This window comes from Diprion similis, chromosome 6, assembly GCF_021155765.1.
Source record: "Diprion similis isolate iyDipSimi1 chromosome 6, iyDipSimi1.1, whole genome shotgun sequence".
NCBI lineage: Eukaryota > Metazoa > Arthropoda > Insecta > Hymenoptera > Diprionidae > Diprion > Diprion similis.
In genome coordinates, this window is record NC_060110.1 from 10,639,253 (window position 1) to 10,654,355 (window position 15,103).

Genomic DNA, 15,103 nt, shown 5'->3' on the forward strand with positions numbered 1-15,103 from the left:
CTCTACGCCGAATAAGACTCTAACCCAAGTGTGATTGTGTGGTACATCGATTTCCGAATAGCATATTGTGTAACAAGGAGGCAAACTCGGGTTGCAGTATATGAGTCGTAGGCGAGCCGGAGACGAAAATTGCAAGAGTGTGAAATTGAGCTTACAATTAGCCGCGCGTAATGTCAGATTTGTTCGCAACAGCGCATGCGCGAAGGACACAAAAGACGACTTTTGACTCCTAGGACTTGAAAGTAGTCTTTTCGGTACTCCGCGCATGCGCATTCGCAGACTTGATCGACCGTCGTAGAAACGAGTACTTTGTGTGCGGAAAACACGCATGGAAAGACGAATACAACATGCTAACGTTATATAATAATACATTTCATAACGAGTATGGATGAGGCTTTTTATGAGACGTGAGGTTTACGGTACGAGCTGAAGGTGAGTCAAAAAACTTTGTTCGTACCAGTTTCGACCTGCCTTTTTTCATCACGAAAGCCAAGAAATCGCAACCAAGCCGCGATTTTGAGGTTAGAATGCTAAATCAGCGGTTCGCTTGTCCCTCGTATTCCCGATGCTGAAAAACGACTGTTCTCGATGCCGAAATGATTCTGATCACATTGCTAAGGTGACCTTAGTCCTTATTTTCAGCTGTGTTAGTTTTTATACGTATAGTCGGTTTTCTAGCTTCTCTAGGCTTATGTATTTATTTTTTTCTGTTTATCTCTTTGATTTAATTTGCCGTCGCGTGGGCTAGATAAGCCGCATCTTGCCTAAATGGGTCTCAGCACCGCTCCACACGATTATAACTCGAGATCATCGCTTCATCGGTGCTAACGAATACTTCTGGCTCCTAAATTTTACTAGCGTACTTGAAACCAGACCGAAATGGGTTTATGTTCCATTTGTTGTGGATCAATGAACCGCATTTAGATGTGACGTCATCCACGGGCTAGTTCAGCGGGTGCCTGCAGGAGAAATGGACTTTTCTTTATTCGACATGGCAAAACAGCGAGGAAAAAAATTAAATATATCGTTTAAACATCAATATATAATGTTCGCGTGGATAAATAAAGATGGCAATGATTTTGCCGATTGTATATACGTGTATAATCCTCGCGATAAAATAAATTCATATCCTACGAAGTTTGTTATTCACATTTCTCTATAGCTCTATACCTACTGCACCGTTGGAAGTAATTTGTGCAAATGCGTATTTCCTTGGAATTAACACGATTTTAACATTTATTTTACACCCCGCTTATATCTGTATATCATAATATCAAAATAGATTAACTGTAATCGTCTAATTGTTAGTCTGATTTCTCATACGAATATCAGATATTTGGGAATTCTTTGCAGCTGCAATCCTATTGGTTGGTAATCTTGGCTCTTCGTTATACTTTAGCAGTTCCGTTTTATTCAAACGGAAAAATTTAATCTGAAGTTTAAAGTGCCGCTGTAGAAACCTGACGTAAATATCGTATCTCGGAACCACAGAACGATAGACGTAATTGCGTCACGTGACATCATGTTTTTCCGTACACCTATATGGATAAAGAAAAATTCTGGATAATGCTGAAATCGAGGAAAAACGAGGATAACAACAAATTCTTCCAACAACACCTGCCAAAAGTTTCATTCTATTAAAGCTACAAAAATTATATTAAAATACGAAGAAATTGTAATGATCCGCACAAATTAAAAAAATTAAGTAAAAAATTAAAAAATAAGTAAAACATTGACTTGAAAGTTAGAATTGAATTTTTCTCGAAACCAAAAATGACGAGATTGACAAATATCATTAAATGATATTATATTATTTGGATGACAAAATGCAATAATCTTTGTAATCGATCGACCCCAGTTACGATTTTTCATTTGACGAGAATAGCCGATATTTTCTCTTGACGTCTTCGGATGTAGCATATACATGTACCGTCCAATGCCACGCTATAATTATAACGAATTTCGTGGCTGAAAATAGAACTGGAGTTAACCAGAAAATAATTTTTCACTCGATTAATCAAAGGGAATCCCATCTGACGTCTTGTAATCATAGAATTGTAATTTTCGTTGGAGAAATTCATGTTAGGTGATGTCCGTTGAGTTCAGTCAAGGAAGAGACATGTTTCTTTAAAGCAATGATTTATTGCGACTTTCCGATCGGGCTGCAGCCGATAATCTTTAGGCTACTGTGTAGCAATGATAAAAAAAAAAAAAAAAAAAGTATTACAGGATATTGATTCATTTTATTATTCCTATCTTAGAACTAATTTTAGTACTTGTTATATAAAAGATGCTAAAGAAATCACAATCGTTTATCGACAACGTGTTTATAATGAACCATTAGGTTATGTGACACTCGAATATTTTTCTAACTATTATATATACTTATACAAAAAATAGAAAAGAATTTCAATGTGGTAGACGCCTCAGGCATTACAGAAAAATAATATTTTCCTGTCATTATTTTTCTGTCATGCCCTAGGCTTCCACCATATTGAAATTTTTTTGAATTCTTTGTAATAAACAATTTATAATTTATGAGTATGTATAATAGTTCAAAGAATATTCGAGTGTCACAAAATCTAATGGTTCATTACAAACACGTTATCGATAAACGATTGTGATTTGTTTAGCGTCGTTAATATAACAAATATTAAAATTAGTTCTAAGATAGGAATAATGAAATGAAACAATACCCTGTTATATTTTTTTTTCATTGTTACACAGTAGCTTAAAATGATCGTCTACAGCCCGATCAAAACGTCGCAATAAATCATTGCTTTAAAGGAACATGTCTTTTCTTTGACCGAACTTGACGAACGTCACCTAACATGAATTCTTCAACAGTCACGAACTTCAAAATTTGTTGGAAAAATTCGTTCAAATCTTCACCAAAGGTATAACATGGTAATAACACAATCTTATCGACCCTCATTTATCCGACAAAATTCGGACATTGCCCTTGATTTAAAACCCTGAAAGAAATTACGCATCGCCACACCCTTCCGCCACTCCCTTGGCTCATGTAAAACTCTCTCATCTACACGCCGTTTAATTATAAATATCTGACCTATAAACCAATCGATACCGGCTTTATTATACCTGCGCATAACAACCCCTTGTTAGATCGTTATTTCAAGATTTGACTTTTAATTTCCGGCGCTCGTTTTTCATGCTACAAATTCGGTATAACAATATTATAAAACGCAATATACGTAAGTAAGTATCAACGAATCTTCCAGCCTTTTCAACTCAGCAGATTTTCGATTTCGTCTTTTTTCCTTTTTCATCGTTATGTGTATCTACCTGAAAAGAAATCAAATAATCACGCCTCACCTCGACTATCTACCAACTAATTAATCGCGTACAGTCACCCTTAAAAATCGGTCAGACACACTGCACTTGCCTACAGTGTAAAAGGTGCTCTTACTGTTAATCCGAGGTTCGTAGCAACTGTGCAAACTCTTTGCGACCAATATTAGAACAGATAAAAAAGCACGAAAATTATAGATCTCGTTGCATAAGATTTCGAATTGACTCCATTTCGGGGCGCACTTGAAGCCAATCGATAAAATTACTCGGTGAAGATTGTTTAAGCGTTAGAATTGGAGATTAATGCGGAACTTTATCTCTTACAGATTAACGCACTCTACTCACGCATCGCGTCGCTCCAGCCAGCGTTCACTTCGCTTCCAAACTGGACTGATTGGAATTTCTAGGCAATTTAAAAATATCCTACTTCAGCTAGGTATACCACCGAGGTTAAACCTCACCGAGCATCGCGTTTGGATTCGCTCCGATATGCGCCAACGTTTTTGTCACGTGATTTAGTTTTTCACATCTGTAATAATAATAATATATCTTTCAAACCATAGTTGAAATTTTTTTGAAATGTTTTTTTTTTTTCTACACTTTATTTCTATTGAACAACCCATAAAATCACTCTGCAATTGTTTTTCCAGGTTGGCGGAACTGTTGGAAAACCCTGTAAGAAGCGGGTACCAGGAATTCCGTTGGGAAATTCGGCAGTCTGCTTATTACCGGTAAATTGACTACGAATAGTTTAAAAATTCTTCTTTTCTTTTTGTATAATTTATTTTTAAACCACTATTCTTACTTATTTCTTTACGAAATTGAGAAAATATATGTTTATGATTGATGATTCAAACATTATTGAAGCAATTTAAGCAACGGGAGTCTAATCGGCAATACGAAGCTTAGATTTGTGTTTAATTTATTTATTCTCTCTATCGAGATTGCTGTATCTTTGGCTTCCATATTTTGATTTATAGTCGCGCTCTGCGGTTGAAAATCTCAGCTTTTTTCCATTGGCACGATTCCCGGTATGACGTACTATATGCATCATGATTTTCTACAATGATTTTGCTTTTTTTTTATATCAATGATGATGAAAGATTTACAATTTTCATTACATTTGCAGGAGCATGATTTAGCGGTTCTTTTGATATTCTAAATAATCCACACGCGAACTAATAAACAAGCAGCGATCAATTTTCTTTTAAACTCGTCGAATGTGAGGCATAAGTGCTATGATCTTCAAAAATTATTGGAGTATTATTTATTCATTTATTTATCTATTTCAAAATTGTAGAATCCTTAGAAATTAATTTCCAAAAACATGCAGGAATAACAGATCACGAAGAAAGAGTGAAACTCTTGGTTCTGCGAAGAAAAAATAAAACATAATTATGCATAGATCGAAGTACAACACTTTTCTCCTATGACGTAAACGCGTGAAAAAAATTGGTCGACTTATTTGCTTATAAATTTTCCCAAATCCTGATACTCCTTATAGTCACTGCCTTCAAGTTCTGGTGGAGAATTGTTGCATGATTTTTTCTTATTCCACTGGAAACAAAAAAGTTGCAGGGAACTCTTGCAATTTCAGTCACTTAAATTTCTCGCACAGGCTTTGAAACAACTCGCCATATCAATTCTAGCGGTGATTTTCAATCTTTTTCGCAATTTACGTGATTCAGACTGGAAAGACTTCCTGTTCTTCATATATATAGAGCGAGACTGTTAGGGCCGTTACTGCACGTGCTCTACAAGAAGAGCCAAGGAATGCCTGCTTGCTCATTGTAAGGTTATTCCAATGAATTACAGCAGGTGATAATGTAGGTACGACTTTCACATGTATTATGTCTTACAAATTCTCCACGAATATTGCATTAGCATTACAAATTAATTTTTTTCTGTTTGAAAAAACAATATTTTTTAATATTCGTGAAAGACAATTTTACAATCCACCGTTTTTACAAACCTTGTAACGATAGCCAGAAGGCTTCGTTTCTTGTTTTTTGGAACGAAGAAGACAGAAAAAATCATATTTCATTTGTATGTGTATCGTGTAGGTATACTACAACGCGATGCTGATGCAATAAGTGTACACAGAGTATCCTAATTTTGAAGAAGTGACTAGTGCGCTGCGGTTAATCTTGGATACGATTCAAATTTTAAATAATACAGGAATTAAGCAATCGCTTGAATCAACAGGAGTTTCTCTATCGGTTAAAGTGAAGGCAAAAAACGTCCGCAGTTTAAAAACAAACGGTGAACACATCATGCGTGAATGCTGTTACTTGCATAATTATCTGCAAAGCTTTTTATTTTCTTTTCTATACTTCAGAAGACATTCAGGTACTTCATTTTTCTTTCCCAAAGGTGATTGAAAATCGAGCATTTTTCGATCAAGTACCATTTTCTTATCCAGTATCTGTTCTATTTTGAAATTTGAATTCCAATTCGCTCATCGACGATAAACAATTTACGAGCGTGAAAGTCATAATTAATGAAGCCGTATAGAATCGACAATCAAGAACGTAATGCCTACAAATAATTGAAACGAACAACGGTTAATTAAGATTTAATTGGATCACACGATCGGCCATTAATGCTGAAACCATCAACGGATCTATATGTATAGTCAATTACTGCGACTCACGCCTGAAAGTATTATATCAAAGATAGGTGCTTTCCATTTCAATCAGAGCGTGTTCCCGGGTAGGATTTCTCCTTGCTCACTAGCTGACTATTTACAGATTTGAGCTAACCGAGAGAGGCGTTGAAAAACGTTCGAAATAATCGCAGTATAAAATTTATCACAAGGAAGGTCGTTTGTGTACACGGATATTTTCAACTTGAACAGAAATATAGTCGGTACGCTTGTAGAAAAGTTAGAATGAAATGAGCTTAGGCGTCTCACCAAAGGTTTAAAATTTCTATTATCGCGTGATTTTTAATTAACTATAACCACGTGATTTGAAAACTTGGTCAGTTGTATTTCTGTGCCTATCAATGATATAATTCGCAAGAAGGTGACGAAAAGTGTTGGATAAAAATAAAATTATGCAAAACGAAGTTTGAAAAGTTTTAACTAAAGTGAATAAACTTGGAATTTTATTTAAGAAATTTTTAGTTAAAGGGGAAAGCCACTATGACGGCCGAAAAAATAACTGATTTTTAAGTTTTTTCCACAGGTATAATTAATTAATAAAGCGATCGAATTGTTGACATTTTATTAAGTGTATATTAAACTCGTTTTATATAAATTTTTATTAAAAGATACTTTAAATTAACAAATATATGGGCCTTGACTTAACGATTAATAAAAAAATTCCCTCTCTATAAAGGTTATAATAAAATTTTATCAATATCTGTATAAATGTAGCTATCATTGTAGGTACGTGGTCGTTTTTATTTGATTATTTACAAAATGGCGTCGGGTTAAATTTTTTTTATTCTCAAGGCCTTTTTTTATTCATGCCGTTACCATTCTGTGAATCATCAAATAAAAACAGCCATGTACCTACAACGATAGCTACATTTGTATAGATATTGATAAAATTTTGTTTTTTTATTTCAGATAACCTTTCACCGAGATATCAATGCCATGATAGAAGGGTAATTTTTTTATTAGTCGTTAAGTCGAAGCCCATATCTTAGTTAATTTGGAGTATCTTTTAATAAAAATTTTTATAAAACAAGTTGAATATACACTTAATAAAATATCAACAATCCGATCACTTTATTAATTAGTTATCCCTGTGAAAACATTCCTAAAATTCGATCATTCTTTCTTAGTATTAAAATGATTTTTATAAGGAACTAAGAAGAGATAATTAATTACAATTTACCGAATTTCAAACAGATTCAAGATCTCGAAACAACGTTTTTTCCTCAGCGTAAATCGTTACGCTAACGTTCCTAACTTCGACAGGGATTGATCGATAATTCCTTAAAATGGCACGAATTTTCACAGTTGAACGATACACGATACAAGGTGTTTTTGGAAAACCCTTCCTCGACGGGTGGATGAGAGTTGGCGTGTCGTTCGGGTTGAGCCATCTCACACAGAAGGCGCGTCGATCGCCGGAGGTGAAGCGATCATGAGTAGGTACATACATGCCATGCAACTTACATACATCGGTAAGAAATGACGAATTATTATAGGTGAAGATACAAGCAGACGGTTTACCGATAAGCGTATAATTTGATCAGCCTCCAGTGGCTGCCATGGTAGCCGGGTTCCAGCTCTCGGGCGGCTCGCGCCCTGGAACGAGGACCGCATCTCGAATAATAAGAATCCCGAGACTCCCGAGAGTCCCTGAACCCCTGCATGCATCCTCCTCTTCCCTCTACTATTACGCTAACTACATATTGCATCGTCCCTACGTCCGTTCCTCCGTTGCTTCGTCCATTCCGACGGTGACCGGCAGCTACCTCTTGTCGAACGATGTTCTTCGTCCTCTTCGTCCTGCTCTTCGTCCTGCTTTTCCTCTTCCTCCTCCTCCTCCTCGTCTTCGTCGCAAACACGCAAATTGACGGAGGGGGTAACGGCCGTTCGTTGATCGCAGGTGTAATCAAAATGCATCGGTGTTGCCCGGTGTGTGTCTATACGTATACACTGTACACATGTGGATCAGTTTGCCCATCTGTGCCCGCGTTCATGGTGATTACTGCTCTAGCTGGTCTCGATTAGACGTGCAACACGTGTGCGTTAGGCTCCGTCGAAAAATGCAACACGTTTTTTGACGTTTCTTCGGAATCCGTCTTGAAATTGATTCTATACCTGTCTTTGGATAGATCGGATTCCTTTTTTTCACGCAACGTTGAAAAACTTTACCGATGACGGGAAGTGCAGGAAATTCGAAGACGAAGGTTCCGTAACGAGAGAAAATTTATCAGCGTGTTTCTTGGCAACGACGTAAGGCTTGAACACTTGGATATTGGGAGTTTTTGAAACGAAAATATATTCAAGTTGTATGCAGATCGAAAACCAGAAGAAATCCTCGTCCAAAGTTGGTGAATTAACTCTCATATATATACCTGCATGTATCGCTTGAAAAAACGAAGGGATTCACTCTAATGAAGCATTACAATTGTTTGGTATTAAACGTGAATTTTACTCGTCAACTTTTAGGTAAGTTGAGTTTGATTTGAGACGATTTTTGCAGGCTGAATGAAATAAGTATTCAATCAGTAACATGACAATGATGATCACCTTATTAATTCTTTGAAATTCAGGCGCACTAACTTTATATAATGACTTTGAAAAACTTTAAGACTCTTCAAAGGTCTTGAAGCGACTGAATGAGTCTTGTACTTGAGCCAACCACGTAACTTCAAATGATCTCACATAAATTCATATCAAAGCTTCAAGTGATTAAAAAATATTGAAAATACTTTGAATAAATTCAAAGTAACTCTGTACAACTTCGAGTAATATCTCACGGTAACGTCAAATCAATTTTTCGGTTTAAATGAATTAATAAAACTTTGCATATTGCTTGATTCAAGCAAATTCGAAAGGCTTTAAGGTACGATCAACGCGTGAGACATTTACATATAATATAAGCCATTCCATAATATTGTTTTAGGAAAATCCAACTTTTGTGGGTTTCAGTTTACTAAATATAAATTAAACTCTTGTATATATATATATATAACTTATATAATGAAATCTTGTGAAAATTCACGCAACTCGCAGCTGTGAGTCTAATAGCATTTCTTTCCAGACGTACCGATGTATAACCGCATGAATATATTACATTTACTGTATAATATGATATCGTTGCTACGATCGTCTCATCAAAATTCGAATCGTTGCTCAGAGGATTGGCCACGAATACCCACATCGCATATTTCTTCTACGTGCGGAACGTACTATATATCGACCGGCAAATACCATTATTTTTCTTGTTGTTGTTGTTGTTGTTCTTATTATAATAACACTCACAGTATTATTTTTTCCTGTACACCCCGAAGATTGGGTGTATAATTCAAATTAATTCTGAACATCGTAGAAAAACATTTGATACACCTGTTACCTCGGGCAACAGTTGTCAGTAAGTACATACTTTCACACGTCGAGGGATGAAGGTTTTTCATCAGCTTTATCAGCAGCACCCTAACATGGGTGCCGGGTGTATTATTAAGTGCAACGAAAAGCAAGCCTGCTTCGAATTTTTGAGAAAAAAAAAAAATTGAGTCCATATTCACTCTGGAGATGTATAAATACATGTGGAGATGTGTGGAGACACTGAAAATGTACGTATGTTGTAGTACAAAAACATGCCGCACATTGCGAGCCAAAATCTCATCTTTGCAAATTCTTTTCAAAGCCACCCCTCGCAGCTTCGATGCGTACAATGTGTGTGTACATACTCTAGACCGATGGGGTATTCACTTGTTGAAATTGCAAACCACTTTGGAAAGCAGTCACTTAAAAATCGCTTAAAATCACTTGAAATCGCGTAAAATCACTTCAACTCGTGTGAAATCGCAGTTATAATTACTTGTCACAGACTACTTTGGAAAGCCGTTACTTTAAAATCGCTTGAAATCACTCTGAATTCAATTGAAATCGCAAGAAATTGCACAAAACCATATGAGATCCTTTAAAATCATTTAAAATCGTGCGACATTATACGAGACCCTTGCTATCGCATAAAATCGTATAAAATCGTATGAGATCCCTCGGAATTGCGTGAAATCACGTACGTGTAATTGCTTGTTGAAATCACAAACTACTTTGGGAAGTAGTCATTTTAAAACCGTTCGAAATCAATTGAAATCAGTTGAAATTACTTTGGATTGATTTGAAATCCCATGAAATCGTATAAAATCCTTTGAAATTGCTTTAAATCGCTTAAAATCATTGAAAACATTGCAATCGCTTGTCAGTCGATCTATGATTGAATACCTCCCCGCTCTGAACCCCTTAAATTTGATATCCCTTGAATAAGGTTGGCAAAATAAAAGGTGTTGGATGTGTCGTAAGTCGTCACAACATATAAATCACAATAGTTTTCCCGTTACATATTCCTGTGTCATTTCTCCTCTGGACTTGTTACTTATTTTCCTTGTACCTGCAGTAGTATATTCGCGCGAAGAGAAATTACCGCCATTCGAAGTGCATCGTGGAGTGAAGTCATGTTGCGTAATACCGTTTTATGGGATATTCGTGCCAGGAAAAGTAAGCTACGATTTTTTATGTATTTATTCCTTGCTTTAAGTGGCTCGAAGCAATGACCTTATCTTATTTTCACTGCGCAGTCTTCATCGCTGCATGAAACAACGCGCGCAGTTTCTTCTCTCGAGTACTACCCATAAAGTATGAAAAACCGTAACGGACTCAATCTTGGTTTTTTATTTTCCTTCTTTCTTACTCCGAATAATGAGTCTCAAATATTCAACTTACATCTCAAAAATAACTACTTCACAACTGTTTCGAAGTGTTTACTGTACGTACAAAGGGGTTGAAAATTGCAACATGAGTCCTACATTTTCTATCCATATATTACTTTCAGTTGATATTCCAATTCAAAGGCAGAATTAAGTAACTTAAACCATGAAGCTGGTGAGAGGGGGGAGCTTCTACGTTTCACGTTGGATAACTCATGGGTACTAGGGTGGTCCTTATTTTGGACTTTTTTTTTTATGTTAATTTATTTATTTGGAACCAATCCGGGGGGAGCGGCAAGTGAAAACTCTACAAAGTTTAAATAAATATCACCCAAATACATACCTAATCCCTAATCCTATATTTTTATTAGGGTGTTTCGGAAAAATATAATTTGCGATTTTCCACCATGGCATAGCTTAAAAACTTTGTTTACGTTAAAAGAAAGGTTCTGTCAAAAGATGAGCGTTCTACGTTGTCTGGAAGATCATGCTTAGTTGATTTTACACTTTTATACATTTTTTTAAAAGTTTATTAAGTATCGTGAATAAAGTTTTTTTTTTTAATTGCTTATACCAATCGTAACATCAATTTACGTCACAAAGAAGACCCCCACTTGTAATATCAATTCTCCAGTAGATGTTTGAGAAATGGATCTGACAACTGTTTCATCATTAATTGAATCTCATAAAATAGTTATAATTCAATATAAACTTTTAATTTAGAAAAATAAGATTCCCGGTTGTCATATCGTTGAGTTATGGATCGTGATCTTTGGGTTGAACATAAATCTCAGGTAATAAATAATAAATGATATGCTACAACGTGTTTCTTTACGAATTCAAAAGAAAAAAAAAAAAAAAATGTCTAAAACAAAGTGAAAAATCAAACAGGCACGATCTTCCACATAACATAGAACGCTCATATTTTCACGATACCTTTCTTTCAATCCAAAAAAACTTTTTCGAGGATGTCATGGTGGAAAAGCGTAAATTATTTCCTCCTCAAACACCCTACCACACATACCTACGTATACATACACATCTACTCTAATTTGCGCATGAGCACGTTGCGCAACGCTGCAAATTGGTATAAATTCCTCCGTCAAGGGGTGAACGCGTTTCTTCACGATGCAATTCCCTTTTCACCCCCTTCATCCCCCCCGCTGCGCCACCAACTCGGCACCCTTCATCGATACGAGGACTCTACCCGGTTTATCCGTTTATTCGTCAGGGTCCTGTGCATATGCGAGCCGCTACGACTCCTCCTCGGTGTTGCGTTGCGTTGCGTTGCGTTGCGTTGTGTTGTGTTGCGTTGTGTTGTGTTGTGTTGTGTACGTCGTTGTCGCACTACGTGTATTATACCTTCACAACTCGCCGGCCGCTCTCTGATTCGCCATCCGTTCAGGCTTCGGCACTTCAGTCCGCACCGGGTTCCCGAACGGACTGCCGCGTCGCGCAGCACGCAGCTTCCTCGCTGATTTCTCAATACCTACACGCCGTTCACGTTTTCCTACCATTTACCTACCCTTCCCGCGTCATTGGCAAGATATTACACCCTGCACCCTGCACCACCTCGTACCTCGGTTTATTGTTGTGATCACGGTTGTCGTTTGAAACGATCGACGAAGAAACGAAAAATTAAATCTTCTCGATATTGTTATTCGTCGTGTGATATTAGTAGTACAGTATCGATGTGAAAAGAATATACATGCGTAATTATTAGTAATTTATTATCAGGGTAATTGTCACGTATATGTATATATATAATAGTTTCATACTTGTATAAAAACGGGGTATTTAATTGATATTGCACTTTGTTATAGATGCATATTTCTCGTTATCTTTCTTTGCTATTTTATTCTTCAATCTCTCGATTGGTCTGCTGCAAAAATTCGTTAAATCGTGAAATTTTCATTCGGATTTATTTACACGATGGATCGTGAAAAATTAATCGAAAATACTTCATCTATTTGCGAGATTCGGAGTAACTTAAATTCTCGGTTAACGCCAGGCGTGGATCGAGCGGCGATACGCGGCGCTGTAGGGCAGAATTTCAAACTCGCGCTTCCCGAATCAATAGCGCTCGATGAGGAGCCGAGAATCCCGGACGCCGTCCGTCTCGGCCACCTTTTGCCTCCATGCAGTTGCATCCTGAGTGCGCATCGTGAGATTCATACTCATGTTATGTCCCTGCGTAACGTCTCGTCGCTCGAATTTCTCGCCTCGCGATATCACGTTTCTCGTTTACGTTTATAGAAGTGGCCGGAAGCTCGTGCAGCTCCTGCCGATTCATTGTTGTGGAGAAAAAATCGTGAACTGCAAAGATAGTCGGAAGTGAAAATCGTCGATCTGTGGTTCGTTCAAAGTGCATTTGATACTTAATTACGCCGATCTCCGTTCCCATGGATTTTTTTGGAATTATTAACTTCGCTGCAGGACTATCATTTCGGCTGCCCGCAACGATGTTCGGTAAGCATATAATGTAACTCTTTTTTACTGAATTGTCTTCCACCTTATATTTTGCACGACGGCTGTTTTCAACGAAAACGATGATAATTAGACGGAAATAGCGAAAGAAGGCTTACGAATCGTTCATCTTTGTTCCATCGCCTACACCGTGTTGGATTATCGTTATTATTATCATTATTATTAAGGCACAAAACGCCGACTTGCGGATGATAAAAGCCGTTAGAAAGCCTGCATCGACCACGCGCTGATTATACGCTTCGCAGATTGCGATTTCTTGCCGTTTTTTCACATTACCTTCTTGCCTCGGCTCGTCTCAATTCAATTCTCCGATTCACAATAGAACCTGACTGTGGGTGCGAGTGAGATAGGTGCGCTTGTCTTTTTCCCCGTTAGCACGTAACGCTTTATTCCACGGACACGTGATAAGTACTTGTAATCCTGAAATTCTTATTTCTGCCTCGGATGACCTACTTGTGTGAAAACTTGCATTTCCTTCGGTATTTCCACATTGACGTATAAATCGTGCCAATTACAATTTACAACGTCCGTCGCTGTTTCGTCGAACTTTATACGTGTTTTCTGTGTTTCAGTTGCTTTGACTCATAATTATTATTTCTGTTTAATATTCTATTTAATCTTGTCTAGATATGCAATGCGCAGTAGGTATTAATTTTGCATTGTACAAACATACGTCATGCGACAAAAAAAAGTATCCCACGTAAATAAGGCGTGTTCTAGACTCGTGGAGGATATTCTAGGCACAATTATTGTCATGCTCGACGAACTTTATTCCAGTATATAGTTATGTACGAAGGATTGATTTCCTCACGCGGTTATAGGCTGCAGACGCTTGATCTGTGCAGAAAGTTGTCGCTACAAACTAGCTGCATTTTTTCGAAAAATGACCCAATAACGTTGAAGAAGAACTATACAAAAAATTGTGCAATTCGATTGGACTGACAAGACAGCCCTCGATATTCCTAATAAACTAAAGATTTCTATCCAATGGGGCTTGGGAAAATTAGCCGTGGAATTCTTGGGTAACGACTCACTTAAATATTGTCATTCGTAGCTGATGTATGCTGGGAAATTTTCACGTTGGTCCTGTAATCTACAATTTCACGATAGAAAAAATTGCTGATAAACTCGTCAACAAGATTCCGGATTTATAGTCCATTTCTTTTCACAGAAACTTCCATTATTCCTACTAGATTCATCTGTAAAAATTGCTTATCCGGAATATTTTCTGTGTCTTAGTTTGCATGGCAAATTTTTTCATCCCTTCAGGTTGAAATATTTGCAAAAAAATATATCACAAGCGCAAAAATATGCGGTAAGATGTTTTTATACACCGAAGCTAAAAAAATAGCGTCAACTGGTTACCATTCTTTAATTCATAGCTGATTATACTTATCTGTAAAATTATTTTTGTAAAACGAATCACCCGGCACAATTGTAACCTACGATTTCAGGAGAAGCAATTTAAACCGCGGCGAATGCTGGGAAAAAAGTTACAATAACGAATGCATAACGATTTTTAATACATACTCGGTTGCTTATTATACTTGTATAACAACTTATTGTCAGTCAATCGTCACGCGTATTTTCTCTGTTAGTCTTTCGCAGTCCTTGGCTTTGTGTATAATACATGAAACAACGGCGGACATTGCAGAGCCGGTCTTTATAACAAATACTAATCTTGTTACGCTAATTCCTATCTATTCTTGTCTAATTTTATTTAATAAGCCTTTTCAATAGGACATCCGTGACGTTATTGCACAGAGAGGGAAAGAAATTCTTAGATCAACAACGTATTTCATTACCGGTGGCAAAAGACATAATCGTTTTATTTGTTTCTGGGACGAAAGATTTGGCGAAGTCACCTAATTATGTTTTTTATGAGAATGAGCCTAATAACGTTACGGTA

General features: G+C 36.9%; 1 protein-coding gene across 1 annotated transcript in view; it reads left to right on the forward strand.

Moving 5' to 3' along the window:
• Positions 1–12,686: 12,686 nt before the first annotated feature.
• The window catches only part of LOC124406722, a 94,407-nt gene continuing 91,990 nt past the window's right edge, over positions 12,687–15,103 (forward strand). Inside the window, exon 1 of the mRNA XM_046882270.1 lies at positions 12,687–13,176. The gene's annotated coding sequence lies outside the window, so the exon portion shown is untranslated. The remainder of the gene's footprint in view (positions 13,177–15,103) is intronic.